Raw genomic sequence first — 15,811 nt, forward strand, 5'->3', positions numbered from 1 at the left:
TTCTCCACGAACTCCATGCAGTTTGGGTGGGGCTCACTGGGTTTCAGGTGTGAGCAAATTAAACAAGCCTGCTTAATTTTTAAAATTCCCACCTGGGTTGCAGTAACTGAACCAGAAAATAAAGCTGTGTTTTAGAAACAGGTCTCACAGAAGCCAGGATCAGGATTTTCAGTGAAAATCTTGGGATAGGAGCACACTCTGCGCTGAGTTGACTAAGCTGATAGGACATCATTTAGGATATCATCTGGGAGTGGTGGGTCGTTAACCCTGGTACTATTTAGAAAACCGTCTGAGAATAAAGAATCCACCAGGATGAGACAGGAGGAGAGAGACAAACGAGGGGCTCTTACCTTGTTACATCTGGGTCTGATGAAACCTAAAGCCATAACCTTGGACTGCACAGCTGTGCGAGTGTTATTAATCTGTGTTGCAGTTCTGAAATGTATAATCAAAAGTCCCCAACCAATATACCAAGTAGTTCATCAATTTGTTCAAATGGCTTAAAATCAACTCTGCCTTCCTCTTCCTCTAGTTACCTGTAGCCAAAACTGACATAAACATTGCATTTTTAAAAAAATGCTTAAATCATCATAAAATTTTTTTCAGGAACAATGCTGAAATCTATATGTTACCGTAAAACCACATAGAGATTTGCCACATACTTATTAATAGTCTATGTATTATTGAGGGAAAAAAATCACTGTATTCAAAATTTCAAGAAAACTGGTTAAAAATTAAAGCATGAAGTCAGAATTCACACTTTTATGTTATTTAACAAATTGTGTCAAGCATGTATTTGCTATCTCAAAAATTGCCAATTTATCTAAGTTATAACCTTGGAATCTGAAATTCTTACATTTTCCTTCTTAAAAATTTTAATGAAATTGGTAGTTTGGCAAAAAAAAAAATTTGTACACATCTCATCTAAAGCACCAGAAAATATGTAATATTTGAATTTTAGTCATCGTTAATCTGAATCCACTGAATATCTAAATAATATAAAGTGATCAAAACTTTGTGAAGGCAAGGAGTCCACACTCCTTAGCTGTGCATCTCAAACACTGGATATTTAATAAGACAATTAATCATAGACATTCAAATTTAGCACTGAAAGTAAAACAGAAAGGTCATGGGGAGAGGACCTCTCCTTCCATCATAGCCCTCATTAAAATCAACAAATATGCAACACAGGGACCTACTGAACTGATTTCTGTGATTCTCATGAAGTTTTGTTTTTGTTTTTGTTTTTTTTAATTATAACCTGGTAGGTTATCTGGACTTACTGATTTTTCTTCACTGTACATTTTATTCAGGAGATTTGACATTTGCAAAGGCCTAGCGGAGACAACGCTGTTGCTGCATCTTGGCACAGATGCTCTTTCAGGTGAAACCTATGGACCCACCTGCAGGGAATGCCTGTCGTCTCAGGGCCAAACCCAGGGTTCCAGAAGACAAAGCCTCCCACCAAAGCAGCCACACGTGGTAGCAGAAGGAAACACCTGTCTGTCACGACTTATTTTCATGAATTTACCACAAGGGCCACACTGGCTATTGCTTAGCTAACTTCTGGAAAACAAGTATCTGTGGACATAACTAAAGTCTACATAAGAAAAACGATGCATTTTGAACACCTAATTAACCTGCTATGATTCTTGCTGTGAAACCTCTGCTCAAGTGAAATCTACCTTTTGACTTCCTCAAGATGATGTGCAATGAGCATTCAAAACAATCAAAAACAAAGCAAAACAAAAAATCTTGCCTTTTTTTCTCAGAAGTAAGGGAAGAAAAAAATGTGAGGCAAGGAGAGCAGCACTGCTTGTGACTTACTTGACTTTAGGAAGTGAATGTGTGAGAACAACCCATGTTACGGTGATGCTGCTGGCAAGGCCTGGCCGCCCCCTTAGTCTCTCTGAAAATCTGTAATCACAATACAGCAGACACGGCTACAAAAATCAACTCACAACCATCAAGGATTTAAATCTATGACGTGATACCATCAAATTACTGGAGGTAAACATTGGGGAAACTGCACGACACTGGCATAGGCAAATCATTCTTGGAAAAGACATCAGAAACACAGGCAAAACAAACAAACAAAAAACACCAAAAGTAGACAAATGGGATTATATCAAGTTGAAAAGTCTCTGCACAGCAAAGGAAACATTAACAAAGTGAAGAGGCAACAAACAGAATAGGAGAAAATATTTGAAAACTATGCAACTGACAAAAGATTAATATCCAAGACATATAAAGAGCTCAGGAAACTGAATAATAACAAAATAATCAAGAAATGGGCAAATGACATGAACAGGTATGGAATAATATCCAAAAAAATAATGAATTCCTGCTTTTTTGCAACAAAATGGATGCAACTAGAAACCATTATACTTAGTGGAATAAGCCAGTCCCAAAAAGAATAATATTATGTTTTCCCTGATTGTGGTAACTGAGTACAAAAAAATTTAATGTATACAAGCAAAATTGACATTTTGAGATTTGATTATTGTTTATAGCCCTTGTCTCTGCTATTGAGGAACAGTATTTTTTTCTTCTTACTATTTGTTCAATTATTTACTTACTGGAAGATTAAGCTTACAATTATAAAATAAACTAAAAGTATGTCACTGTAAAACTTAAAAGAAAGAATAAGAAAGGAAGAAGAATATAGGGTGGGAGTGTGGGCAAGTAGGAGGGTTGGGTGGGTAGTATCACTCTATACCTAAATCTGTATATATGAAATACATGAAATCTGCTCACCTTATATAAATAAAAATATTTTAAGAAAGGATGAAATATAAATGGCCAACAGACACATGAGAAAATGCTCAGGATCATTAGCCATCAGGGAAATGCAAATAACTCCAGTCTAGTCATAATGGCTATCACCCAAAACTCAAAAAAATAATAAATGCTGGTGAGGATATGGGGAAAATGGTACCTTGATCCACTGTTGGGACTGTAAACTAGCATAGCCATTGTGGAAGACAGTATGATCTACCATATGACCCAGTAATCCTGCTCCTGGGAATTTACCAAAATGAAATAAAATAAGCACATGAGTTATTTGTACCCTCATGTTTATAGCAGCTCAATTCACAATAGCTGAGATATAGAATCAACCCAGATGTTGATAAATCAGCATCTGGATAAAGACAATGGTATATGTACAGAACAGAATACTACCTATCCATTTAAAAGAAATAAATTCTGTCTTTTGCAACCAATTGGATGCAACTGGAAACCATTATGTTTAATGAAATAAACCAGTCCCCAAAAGACAAGTATCATGCTGTCTCTGATATGTGGTAGATAATACAGAATACAAAAAAAAAAATGGTATAAGAATGAAACTGACATATTATGATTTGATTATTGTTTTTAGCCCTTGTTTTACTCCTGTGGAACACTGGTCTTTCTACTTTTTTATTTGTCAAACATTACAGTTAGAGGTGCATTAAGTCTGTGATTATAAAGTACACTGAAATTATGTTATTGCAAAAAATAAAGAAAAAAAAGGAAGGAAGGAAGGAAGGAAGGAAGGGGGACTGAGGACAGAAGGGAGGGAAGTATGGTTATCTTCTTAGAATTGAACCCATGAGATCATGATATCTGTTCTCTACATAATAATAGCAAATATATATATAAAGAAGCCCAAGTGAGGCTCTCAGCTCTGCTGCTGTCTTTGTCTTGTGAGGGTCTAACAGAATGCCATGGACCCAGCGCTTTAAAATGAACAGATATTTACTTGGCTCATGATTCTAGAGGCTGGGAAGTTCAAGGTCCAGAGGCCGCATACTTGCTGCATCCAAGCATGGCAAGAGATACCACACGGAGAGAGAGAGGTGGGGCACAGCCATCCTTGCTGAGGATCCAACTCTCTCAATAAGGGCACTCACTCATTTATCAGGGCAGAGACCTCAAGGACTGATCCACTCCTAAAAGTCCCACCTTTCAAGGCTGTCATTGTGGCACAGTGAATTAAGCTGCTGCTTGCAATGCAGGCATCACATGAGCAAAGAGTTCAAGTCCCAGCTGTTCTGCTTTGGATCCAGCTTCCTGCTAATGTGCCTGGGAAAGCACAGGTGCCTGGGCTCCTAGCACCTATGTGGGAGACCCAGATGGAGCTACAAGGCTCCTTGCTTTGGTTTGGCCCAATGTAGGCCATTGTGGACATTCGGGAGTGAACCAGCAGATGAAAGTTCTCTCTCTCTCTCTCTCCCTCTATCTCTCTCCTCCTCTTCTTCTCCTTCTCTCTCTGTAACTTTGCCTTTCAAATACACAAATAAATCTTTTTTTTGAAAAGAAAGAAAAAGTCCCACCTTTCAACAGTGTTTACAAAGAGGATCAAATTTCCACCTTACGCACTCTTCAGACACCTTCAAACCATGGCAACTCCCCAGTCACTTGTTGAAAATAACTAAGCCCCTTAGCCCCACTGTGTTTAAACAGTTACTTAAACTGGTAATTTTCAGACCAAATGCAATGCCTTCATTACTGAAGCTGCTATCAAGGCTCAGAAAGATGGGTCATCACATGTTTTAATATTTGCTTTATGATCAGCATATTTTTTTTTAAAATTGTTAGCACTGTCAGCTAAAAAGTTAGATTTAGGGATCATGCCTATCCTTTCTCCATGGTGTAGAACTGAGAACTGAGTAATTAAATTGGGGGCAACTTCTCATCTAGGGTTTTAATTTGTTTTCATGAGGACGATTTCAATCCAAGTAAGTCTATTCTGAGGCTGGACTTTCTTTAATTAACAATAACAAAAAAGACCACCCTCTCTGAAGAGCCTAAATCCTATAATTGCATCAAACTATCTTAAACACATCTTAAATATGGAGTCAAAAATTTAATAAAGGCCTAAGAGGATTAAGGTGGTGAAGAATATGCCACAATTGAATTTTTAGAGGATTTATTTTGTTAACTTGAAGGGGAGAGTTATGGGGATAGAGGGATAGATCTTCCATCTGCTGGTTTACTCCCCAGATGGCTGCAACTGTCAGGACTGAGCCAGGAGCTTTATCCACAGCTCCCGTGTGGTTACAAGGTCCCAAGGACTTGAGCCACCACTGCTTTTCCAGGCACATTAGCAGGGAGTTGCATCACAAGTAGAGCATCCCGGACTCAAATCAGCACCCATATGGGATGTTGGCATGGCAGGTGGAGGGAGGCTTCACGGGTTATGTCAAAATGCCAACCCTGACCACAATTAAATTTTAAATCCTACTGTATTCAGCAGAAATTATTATTCGTAGTTAAAATTCACAGCTGAACAAATCAAATCAGAATCTAAGATACTTGACAAGTAAACAAGCAAGAAATGGCCTGTCTCACTAGAAAGGAACTAGAAAGATACAGTAGAATGCAGATGCATCACAACATCATACGTGCAGATGCTCTCATTAAGTAAAAGAATCTTGGATGGAGCTTGATATTGGGTGATTGGTGTCTTTCCACAACAGTGTTTCTTCCCTAGAGAATGAAATTGTTTTGTTTTCTTACTTTACAGCATAAATGGAAACTCAAGTTGGCTCAGATCAGCAAACTGAAGGTGAAGCCACATCAGTGATCCATATTGTAAACCACTTCGTTTTAGCTTACAAGCTGCAAATGAAAATTACACATCTCTTCATTTGGATATCTCCAATGAGAAAAATTAAAGCAAGTCTAACAGCAAACTTTCAGCTGTGTTTCCGAGCCCCTCTTTGGAAAGATTTATCCAAATGCCATATCTGGTTACAAATTATTTTCTATTATGATTCTGAAGCCTTGAGGCCATAAACACAAATTCTGAATCATATTTTTAAAAAGAGGCAAATTCATTGTGATGCTCTTTTAAGACACGATCCCCTTATATTATTCCTGATGGAGTTTCAGAGTGACACAATGATTACACCTACAACATAAGCAATGATGGAAGTATAATCATGGTGAATGGTGTCTTTGTATAACATCTGTGTTTTCCTGCCTGTTAAAATCTAGCGTCGAAAAGGAGTTACTTAGACATGTTTGTTATTGAACCAACTCATTTTCCAGTGGCACTGGTAGATAATTGTCATTCTCCATTCAAGTAAGAGGAAGTTGCACCTTAATTAAAGTGTGTTTCCTTACCAGTTGTCAAAGGTAAGGAATGAGATGTGTGAAAAACTAACAAACTTCCCTATCTTCTATACACAAAGCTACACGCTAAACATTACTCATCTCTCTCTGATTCCCTATTAAGAAGGTCCCTCTCTAGTTCTGTTGTGATCATAATGAGAAATGTAGATGGGATTCTCAGAGACAATGAGCACATGCTCTATTCTGAGGAGCTGTCATTTCTAAATACCAGCTGTTTGTGTCAGGAAGGAAGGGACTTACACAGGACCAAATGCTACACTCCCCAGTTCTCTTCTCTGGAAAGTGGTCCTGGAACCAACTTTGTAATTTTGCAAATCATTTACCTTTGATCTCAGTGACATCCAATGTTTAGTATGAAATAGGCACTAGCACTTCAAAGAAGTCAGGGCTGTCCTCACTGCTTAACAGCCATTTAACCTCTCATTTCTCCTATCTAGTTTGACTTTCTCCCCTCCTTGATGTTCTCAAGTTCTCCAGCGTGCATGTGATGGTCTCCACTTGACTCAGTTCAACACTGCAATTGGAGAGTTCTTTGGACAGCTGCTTCTGCATTTTGGATAATCAGTGTCCCATAAAGTGAAAATAAACAGAAAAAGATATCTCCCTTACTCAGATGCTATTTAAGGAAATACCACTGTAAGTAGAACACATATAGCACATTTTATCCCAAAAGGGCTGAAATAACTCCACAGACATTAGAGAACTCTTAATTTGGCAGGACTAACTAGACAGTTGTTCTCTCTGCCTTTTCATCAGGTCTATATTTCTCACCACTTAATCATTTGAAATATCAGAAACCTGACACTACCTAAAATAAAATCCCATTTTCAATTTTTTGCTGAGTAGCACTGCAGTAGGAACTTTCCTGGGCAAAGAGTTTATAGGAATTAGATGACTCTCAAAGAAGTTTCTCCATGTGCTCTATAAGTCTGTAAGCAGGTCCTTCTTGAAGGTCACCAGTTGTCGGATTAATTGGCTTTTTAAATAATTTCTAGTCCTCTTGAATGACCACAGCTAATCTGCTTTCTTGAAAGGATTTGCCAAGGGCCAGCCCTCGGCTCAATAGGCTAATCCTCTGCCTGCGGCGCCAGCACACCTGGTTCTAGTCCCGGTTGGGGCGCCGGATTCTGTCCCGGCTGCTCCTCTTCCAGGCCAGCTCTCTGCTGTGGCCCGGGAGTGCAGTGGAGGATGGCCCAAGTCCTTGGACCCTGCACCCGCATGGGAGACCAGGAGAAGCACCTGGCTCCTGGCTTTGGATCAACGTGGTGCGCCGGCCGCAGCAGCCATTGGAGGGTGAACCAATGGAAAAGGAAGACCTTTCTCTCTGTCTCTCTCTCTCACTTTCCACTCTGCCTGTCCACAAAAAGGATTTGACTTGCCAAGCTTTGCAACACAACCTTCTGGGTTATGTGTTATTGGTCAGTTATGAGCTATTACTAATGAATCTCGCATGAAACACCATCATTTTACAGCAATTATTGGTTTACTAACTTGAAGTAAAATAATACAATCTACTTATAAATATAAGGGTACTTCAAAGGGTTTATGGAAAATGGATTTAAAAGATAAGCTCAGCTTTTAAAAGATAAGCTCAACCATTCAAATACATTTTTTTCATAATATATATTTTCCAGGAACATTTTTAAGATCACCAGTATGATTGTGCCCCTGACCCCCAGTAATATAATGCTTTAACTGCAATACAAAGTACAACTAAGAGAGTCTAAAAATAATCCCTTATGACATAGGCCACGATAGTGATGAAACCTCACAAAAACAAAACAACATGCATAAGGAAAATATTAAATATTTTTAAAATGACTTTAAAAAGTGTTTTATTTTCATTTTATTTGGAAGAGGGGAAAAAGAGAGAGAGAGAGAGAGAGACATGTTCCATCTACTGGTTCACTCCCAAAATGCTTGCAATCAAAGCCAGGACCCTAACTTATTTTATTATTGAGATACCTCAACTCTGTATATTTTCATAAATTTCATGCTAGATTTTAATTCAAAGTCTAATTTTTAAAAAGCCCCAATATCCTCTCTATATATAAAACATCACTTCCACTGCTTTTGCAGCATTTGTTCTTTCATACTGAAACTCTACAATTACATATGAGCTAGAAATGCTATTATATTAGATAAATAAAAGTGAGGTCTATAATTCCACAATTTGGAGATCATGTAGTTTTCCCTGTTCCTAATGATCCTCTAAATTCTGGTCTCTTCTACTAATTTCTGGTAACACCTTCAGCCTAGTAACATTATACAATAAAGTACTAGAGACCCCCTCGAGACCTCCTTACATGCCACACAAGAGCTGCCCCAACTCACCAGAGGAAGTTGTCTGCAGCTAATTCATATGGAGAATTCAATGAAGCAAAGTAGAAAGGGACTACACCCAATCCAGTCTTGTTAAACGAATTTAAAATGGGTGCCCTTGTACTTTCAAAATGCAGTGTTTCCCAGGCTGAGATTTCTACAGGGATTGAAACCCTGCATGGAGTGTATTCTCCCCAGTGGTAGGCAGTGGCTCACAGTGGACACTCAGAGCAAGCCAATGACTGGCCTTAGAATCAATGGAAATAAGTCAATTTAAAATACAAACTTTCAGGCTGAGCCACGTCAAACTAAAACACTGTAGAATGAGATATGCCTTTGAAGTCAGCATGTAAGAATACATGACTAAAATATGAAACCTTGCTTATTTTTTAAGTTTAAGCATGAGGACAGGTATTTGGCCTAGTGGTTAAGATACCAGTTGAGATGTCTGTACCCCAAGTCAGAGTGCCTGGGTTCAAATCCTAGCTCTAACTCCCAATTTGTTTCCAGCTTGTGTAGACACTAGGAGGTAGCAAGTGATAACTCAAGTGGTTGGGTGTTTTTTACCCACGTGGGAGACCGAGACTGCACTCTGGGCTCCTGGCTTTGGCCTGGCCCAGCTCTGGACTTCGTAGGCATTTGGATAGTGAAGCACTGGATGGAAGATCTTTCTCTCCGTATGTGTGTCTGTTTATCTCTTTACTGCCCCTCCTTCCATCTGTCTCTCTCTCTCGTTCCCCTCCCCATGCTTTCCAAATTAAATAAATATATATAAAGAGGGGCAAGTGTTTGGGGTATTTGGCCTAGTGGATAAGCTACCAGATGGGTTGCCCATATCCCATATTGAAATGCTTGGGTCTGAGTCCCCTTCTCTACTCCCAACCCCAGGTTTCTGTTAATGTACTCTATGGAAGGCAGCAGGGGTGGATCAAATACGAGGGTCCCTTGCAACCATGTGGGAGACAAAAATTGAGCTCCTAGCTCATGGCTTGGGCCAGTCCCAGGGCTGGCTGTTGCAGGCATTTGGGGAGTGAACCAGCAGAAAGATCTTGATATCTCTCTCTCTCTCTCTCTCTCTCTCACACACACACACACACACCTTGCATTTCAAATAAATAACTAAAATCCAGTTTAAAAGAAGAAACAATTTCAGCTTGGAGAGATGGCCATTTAATAGACAGATAGATAGATACACGTTTAAGTGACTTGACTTGAGAATGGCTACAAGGTTCCTGAAGAGCTTAAAGCTATGGTTGAAGAAGCCCACACTTTCCTATTCTATGTACATTTTGAGGGCTCATTTGCAATTTCTCTCTCTCCTCCATGAAACTAGAAAGTGATACAATTGCACCAATGTCTTCCACATTTACTTGACACAAAGCAAACTCGCTAAAGACAATGCTGATAATAGCAACGTAACTTTCCCTTTCTTTAGCAAAGCATTCTGGCCCTCCTTATACCCTCTGCAGCTGTTACCATGCCACTCACATCTCCAAACATAACTGTACATCTACATAATGCCACATGTGTGTGGATGCATATGCATGGCCATATAATCTTTTTTCATATTTAAACATTTCTAGTCCAAGTTAGCTTGCAAACTCCTTAATGTAAGAGATGGGTTGCTTGGCCAGAGATATTAGTACAGCGGTACTACAAAGGCAGGCAGTCCACGGTGTGGCCCCTGGTGATCTCCACCTCCTGGTATTTACATACCTGTGCCAGAACCTCCTTTGAATTGAATGGCACCTGGCAGTTTGTATCTGGTAAGTGGAATACAGCACAGGTGATGAGACAGCCCTGGGCCACACGTTAGACTGGCTTTGGTCTCACTGGTTCTCTCTTGTCCCCGTGCCGAAACTCTACAGAGGTCATGGTGGCAAGGAGCAGAGGTCTCTAGCCCCGGGCTCATGGCATTGAGAAGAAGGGGAGCCTTAGTTGACAGCCCATAAGGAGCTGAACCCCAGAAGAGTCTTGAGATGATGGTAACCTTGACACAGACCCAGCACCAACAGGCCCACAGAAGCTGTGAGATAATATGTGTTGTTCCAATTTACTAAGTTTGGTCACACCGTAAGAACTAATGAACACATTGCGCAAAGGAACTAGCTCATTAGCCATTTTCCGTGGTATTTCCTCCTTCAGTTAGAAAGTGCATCTCTTCACCTTCTTATGTGAATTGGCTTCTTTTATTAAAAATAAAGACAGGGGCCAGAACTGTGGTGCAGTGGTTTAAAGAGCTGTCTGCAACACCAGCATCCTATATAGGCTCCAATTCAAGTTCCAATTGTGCTGCTTCTAATCCAGCTCCCTGCTATTGCACCTGGGAATGTAGTGGAAGATGGCCCAAGCACTTGGGCTCTTGCCATCCACATGGAAGACCCAAATGAAGCTCCTGCCTTCTGGCTTCAGCCTGGCCCAGTTGTTGAGGTCATGAGGGAAGTAAACTAGCAGATAGAAGAGCTCTCTCTCTCTCTCTCTCTCTCTCTCTCTTTCCTTCTATCATTTTGCCTTTCAAATAAATAATTCTTTAAAATGAAAAAAAGCATGTAGCGAAAGTTTTATATCTGGTATTTCATTTATATCCACTGCCTTCGATTTTATCTTATTTTTGAAACAACTTTATTTATTTTTTGAAAGGCAGAGTTACAGAGAGAGAGGGAGAGAGACACAGAGGGAGAGAGAGAGGTCCTTGGCATAGCTGGTAAAGCTCCCATTTTATTTTGATTAAGATGTCTGAAGAAAAGAACTACTCCTCTATACACTACACTAAAATACCTCATCTGATGAATAATTCCCCAGGTGGAGTTTGTGATTGCATGTGGAGAGGAGAGAAAAACCGGACTCACCCATCTTGTGTCACCTGATGGACCCAGTGCACCTTCCTGTGTTTCCACCTCCCCATCCCACACAGCCTGCAGAGGGGAAGCTCTGACAGCTGCATTTTTATACCTGGAGAACCAGGAACCTGGAAAACCTGCATAACTTGTCCAGGGTGCCGTAGCTAGGTTTTCAGTTTACAGGGAATAGGCACAAATTCTGTAGAAGAAACAATCAGTTCTAATACTTATGGGAAACTGTCCAACCTTGAACCTGTGTTCCTGTCTCTAAATCTGTGAGCATATGAAATGCACAGATGAAATAGGATACTGTACAGTACTTTCATATTTTATAGATGATAATATTTCTATTGTCATTGAAGTTCATGAGCAAAAATTTATTGAGAAATGTATACTCGTAAGTATTTTCATTTAAAAGAGTTATTGTGAGAGTATTTGATTTCAATTAAGACTGCAAACTGTAAGCTTGAACCATTCATGTCAAACATATTAGGTCTATAAGTCCTCTGCTACAGCATTAGATAAAGATTTTCAGATAATTAGAACATGTTCCCCCAACAATTTTATACCATGGGCCACGATAATGACTTGCATGGTAAAGTTGGGTTAACAATGATAAGTGAACATTTTATATAGAGAACTATTTTTAAAAAATCATACTGTACCCCTGTAACTCTGTACAATTATTATATAGAAACTAAACTAAGGGGCTGGTGCCATGGCTCACTTGGTTAATCCTCCGCTTGCAGCTCCGGCATCCCATATGGGCGCCAGGTTCTAGTCCCAGTTGCTCCTCTTCCAGTCCAGCTCTCTGCTGTGGCTTGGAAAGGCAGTGGGGGATGGCCCAAGTGCTTGTGCCCCTGAACCCACATGGGAGACCAGGAGGAAGCACCTGGCTCCTGGCTTCGGATCAGCGTAGGTCGAGCCGTAGTGGCCATTTGGGGGGTGAACCATTGGAAGGAAGACCTTTCTCTCTGTCTCTCTCCCTTCATTGTCTAACTCTATCAAATAAAAAAAAAAAAAAGAAAGAAGACATAAAGAGTGAACTATGATCCTTTATTTGGATTAACTTATGAAACCTCCAGTCAGGTTTGCACGGTTACTTGAGAATGAAGGGTGGGACCTGACTTGAATTCACTCAGCAGACTGTGAAAGGAAACTGTAGTGCATAGAGCTCCAGTCTAGATGACTCACATCTTTCCTGATTCATGAGAAATGTCAGGAGTTCATGGTTGGATCACAGTGTCAGAGAAAGCTTCATGTGATGCATGCACAGCCAAGTCAACACCAAGATCCAGAGGCCTAACCTCTGGACAAAGGCATGCGCTTACATTATTCATCTCCTTGGGGCCAGCACTGTGGCTTAGCAGGTAAAGCCACCGCCTGCAGTGCCGGCATTCCATATGGGTGCTGGTTCGAGTCCCGGATACTCCACTTTTGACCCAGCTCTCTGCTATGGCCTGGGAAAGCAGTGGAAGATGGACCAAATGCTTGGGCCCTGTACCCATGTGGGAGACCTGGAGGAAGCTCCCGGTTCCTGGCTTAGGATTGGCACAGTTCTGGCCATCTGGGGAGTGAACCATTGGATGGAAGACCTCTCTCCCTCTCTCTCTCTCTCACTGTTTCTGCCTCTCTTAAACTCTGACTTTCAAATAAAATAAAATAAATCTTAAAAAAATTATTCATTCTCTTTCCAAGATTGATAAATATTCTAAAGTACATTTTGGAAAAATTAATAAGTGCTTAACTACACTGACATAGCTAGAGAATCAACCATAATTTTGCAAGCAACCTGTTATCTAAAAATGCACATATTAAGGAGAATATTTGGACTTCAACACTACTTGTGGTAGATTTATTTTAAAAGCAGTAAAGAAAATATGGAGAAACTGCTTAAAAAGTATAGTTCAACACATTTGTCAATGATTTATAAAGCAATGATCAGTGATCGATCACTGACACACTGGAGAACATTTGTAGAGAACTTGAAAGGAGATCAATTCCTAGTCCTTCCCAGATCATTTTTTAAAGGTGCACACAATATATACACATACATATATATATGTAAAATATATGAAGCAGAAAATTATAGCTAATATATCACATTTATATTATGAATCAAAAACAAAAACACAGAAACAACAGAATAAAACTAAGAAGTTTAAAATCACCCAAACACAGAAAAGTCTTTTGCCTATGTGTATAGAAGAAACCTACACAAACACAAATGGGGATTAGCACCATCATGTGTAAAATGAATTTTTTAAAAGCTTAAGTAATTCTATTTAACCATAAACATCATATAAGTCAACCCTGTGGAAGTGCAGCCAAAAAAAAATCAAAGGCCATCTATGTTCTCAGGAATTTTTTACACAGAACAAGGCAGGTCTTATTGAAGTCAAAGAAACCACGTGTAAAGCACAGACTTTGAAGACAATGCAATCTGTTCACTCTTCCAAGGAGGAACTATCAACAAACTGAAAACTTACCCAAGGAAGCAGCACTTGATCTTATGCCTTACTGAAAATGGTTAAAAATCTAGAAAGACTTCATTCATCAGAGACTTAGAGGACTATCCAGGATAAATCTAGGAAAACACACTAATGGCGACTACAGAGGAGGATTAGACGTAGGAGTAGAAACCTCACAGAGAGTTCTATCTCACTGAACAGCCAATGGCTTTTGTGTAGGTCTTTCCAATAAACAGAAGTTCTACTTTCCATGTTTAACATATCCTTAGCAATGACAGAATGTCTGGCAAGTAAGCACTCAAAGCTGCCAATATCCAAATATCTACACAGAAAAGGTTATGCCAAGGGAAGGCCATGCCCAGAAATCCAGGGCACAGTGTGGAGTGTTCCCAAAGCTGCCTGCAGGGGACACAGTAGTCACGAGCTGTCCATGAGGTTCAAGGGCCGTAGGAAGCAAATGGGAACTGGCCTACTTCCTGCCTGCCTGGTTTGGCTATGGGAAATAAATGCTCGTTAGAATGTTCGACACTTGCGAGAAGCCCTTCATTAAAAAGTTCCGTTATCTCTATTTATTGACAGTTCTTCAGTTTTTTAATGGCATATCCGAGATTTCTCTGAGGGTCTTTTGGTAAGTTCTGTTTCACGTCATTTTGTACTGGACGCTAGATCAAGTTATTGAGTCAACGCCCACATGAGTCTTTGTAGACAAGAGCACGTTCTGTATTTTAGACATTCTCCCTTAAGTGAGACATCTTCACTACTGCATTTTGAAGAGAGAGCAACACATTAAGTCAGCTATACTGTCTTCCTCTAATGTTGAGAGAGAGAGAGCCTGAAGGGCTAACATGCTGCTCTGCTGAATTTCCAGTAGTTTTAGAAGGGATCTGGCTTAGCAGACAGCAGCTAAAACTGTGTCTCATCCCAAGTAATGGGTTCTACAGGTCTCTGCTTGCCAGGTGCACTTGTTCAGTGGAGGAGCTTTCTCAGGTATAGTGCTGCACAGGTATGTACTGTACCTATCCCATAAGTAGCACAGCACACCAGGAGAGTGAACACTCAGATTTCCAGGTTTAGTAGGTAAAACCCAAGATATCCTGGTTAGTGTGAATTGCAAATAAAGGATTTTTTTAATGCAAGCATGCCCCATGTCATGTTGCAGGCACATTTACCTCTGGAAGTTGTTATTTATCTGAAATTCACATTTATGTAGACATCCTATGCTTTATCTGGCAATGCTACTCTCTCATTGGAAAGTCAGCTACAGTGTATGCAGATCTTTTCTGCCTGGCCTAGGTCATGAAACATTGAGTGTTCTGGGAACTGTACATGATCTCTCATCTCTCTGTTTTTTGGAGATTTGTTTAAATAAATTATTTTAGATCTGCACAATATAGCTTTCGTAGTATATGTCCACAACTCCTTTGCACAAGGTAAGGAAAATAAACATTTATTTTTTCCAGATAATATGCAGTGTACAACCAAAAGAAATGACAATTTATTGAAGAGGAAATACTTCTGACCTCAGTTTTTCCCCTTACTATGCCAGCTACCCATCCTTGGGCAATTAAATGCACCTCCTTAGGCCATCCCAACTTCAACAACCCCTAAAGCAATACAATCCAATAATCCTGTTAAAGTTGAAATTGTTCTTTCCTTGATGACCAAACTGAAGTCACAGTTGCATATTTTGGAAGCAGAGTAAATGATCTCAAAGGTAAAGAAACGAAAGGATAGGCTAGACAAGGGTCTTTATATCTCATGTTCCATTGCTTCAAATTTTGGATTTCAAATTGTAGCACACAGCTAAAAATTCACCTTATTTCATTTCACAAAAATCGCTGTCACACATCACCCACAGAGAACTTTAAATACCTGTCATTCTCTAGACAGTCAGTACAGAATCACTTTTATTCTGCACTACAAGAAAAACAGCTGACTGTTACAAATATTAAAAATAAAATAACAAAGCAGTTGACGAACATGCTGGAACTCTCATACAGTACTTCCAAGAAACTATAAAGCTACCCATGAAAGCTACTGGTGCACAAAAGGCAA

The 15,811-nt window shown here is 39.8% G+C and overlaps 1 protein-coding gene across 1 annotated transcript in view; it reads right to left on the reverse strand.

Annotated features, from left to right (window-relative positions):
• Nucleotides 1–15,811, reverse strand: part of CRPPA (CDP-L-ribitol pyrophosphorylase A) — a 319,655-nt gene that overhangs the window by 105,387 nt on the left and 198,457 nt on the right. The window lies entirely within an intron of this gene.

The sequence above is a fragment of the Lepus europaeus genome, chromosome 20, assembly GCF_033115175.1.
Source record: "Lepus europaeus isolate LE1 chromosome 20, mLepTim1.pri, whole genome shotgun sequence".
In the NCBI taxonomy this organism is placed as follows: Eukaryota; Metazoa; Chordata; class Mammalia; order Lagomorpha; family Leporidae; genus Lepus; species Lepus europaeus.